At 26.7% G+C, this 1,465-nt stretch overlaps 1 protein-coding gene across 1 annotated transcript in view; it reads right to left on the minus strand.

Annotated features, from left to right (window-relative positions):
- LOC106461676 overlaps positions 1 to 980 on the minus strand; it is a 73,344-nt gene extending 72,364 nt beyond the window's left edge. Inside the window, exon 1 of the mRNA XM_013921521.2 lies at positions 805 to 980. The gene's annotated coding sequence lies outside the window, so the exon portion shown is untranslated. The remainder of the gene's footprint in view (positions 1 to 804) is intronic.
- Positions 981 to 1,465: the final 485 nt, after the last annotated feature.

Consider the following 1,465-nt stretch of genomic DNA (forward strand, 5'->3'; position numbering starts at 1 on the left):
TATATATATATATATATCGTATATATACATACATATTATTCATACCTTTGGTGTATAGGACGCAAGCAGATTTTGACATCAAATTTTAGGGTAAAAAAGTGCATCTTATACACCAAAAAATAAAGTAAGTCTCAGTAAGAAATTGGAGTGTAGATGTTTTAGCCACCAACAACACTATTAGTATTACATACACTACTACTACTATAACTAGCAAAAGATGATTATTATAAAGAAGACCTATGTTTAAAATTACTACATCTTATAAACTTCTTGTCTCAATAATAATAGAACTAAATTTCACCAAACATACGATTATACCACGTTTTAATGAGAAAATTCCAAAACTGGTATGAAAATGTTAATTTCATGACAATTTTTTAATACACCAATTAGTATTACTAATAGTATTAGTTGTAGTTAGTACTAGTAGTAGTAATACTAGTCTAGGCCAAGTACGAAGTAGACTTTAAATCATATTTATAATTACTTTCAAAAGTTTCATTATGAGGTTTTCTTGATAATTAGTAAATTACACTGTACGATATTGTCAAATAGTCAATACATTACATAGTTTGACACACACAGTACACTGTAGTATTATTAATGATAATCATTATATCTCTTTACAGTACCAGTACTTAGTTAATACTAGTAGTAATACAAAATATTAACGAACATCCCCTATACTACAGTATAATATAAGAGAACAGAAGTGAAGACCTTATGATTATCATTTTATCAATTTATGCCTAGGCTATGTTAACTTAGTTAAGTATGTTACAACACTAGAAAGTGTTTGCTTACCAATCTCTCTTTTAAGCGTGATGTAATGATAGACGTAGATGCATTTTTTCCTCTAAGTTTATGTGATTGAATTTTGAACTTTCTAAAAATAATGTTATACACTTCCTTATTTAATAGACAATTATTGGAACATTTGCAAACGTCGCAAGCTAAATTTCTAGACGAGAAATCTCGAGACCAGATATGTTGCCTTCAATGTGTACAATTAAGTTTGTGAGTTACAAATTAGAGGGCGGTGCTGAGAAATTATAAAAATTCTATGCGGTAAAACTTATTTTAGTATTAAAATTTTATGTATTTTTCAAATCTATTTTATCACTCAGTTTTTGACAAGATTATTTCAAGATCATATAACACATTACGTTTTATATTGTGTTAAATATTTAACAAATCGCAAAATATCTAATACTGACCAACTATGTACATCATTTTGAAATGTAAAAGTAAAAAAAATAAAAATATATTACTTTTCATTTAACTATAAAGCCTTATACGGTGCAGTCAAATTTATTTTTGTTTATATAAAAGAGTAATTTACTATATTATTGTTATAAAGTGTTTCTATCTTTGGGCGGGTTCTTTTGTATTATTTGGTAAGAATAATGACAAGTCCACGTAAAACAAATTAATCTATTTCTTCAAAATCGTTTCCTAAAGCATA

Source organism: Limulus polyphemus, unplaced genomic scaffold (genome assembly GCF_000517525.1).
Source record: "Limulus polyphemus unplaced genomic scaffold, Limulus_polyphemus-2.1.2 Scaffold1009, whole genome shotgun sequence".
Classification (NCBI taxonomy): Eukaryota; Metazoa; Arthropoda; class Merostomata; order Xiphosura; family Limulidae; genus Limulus; species Limulus polyphemus.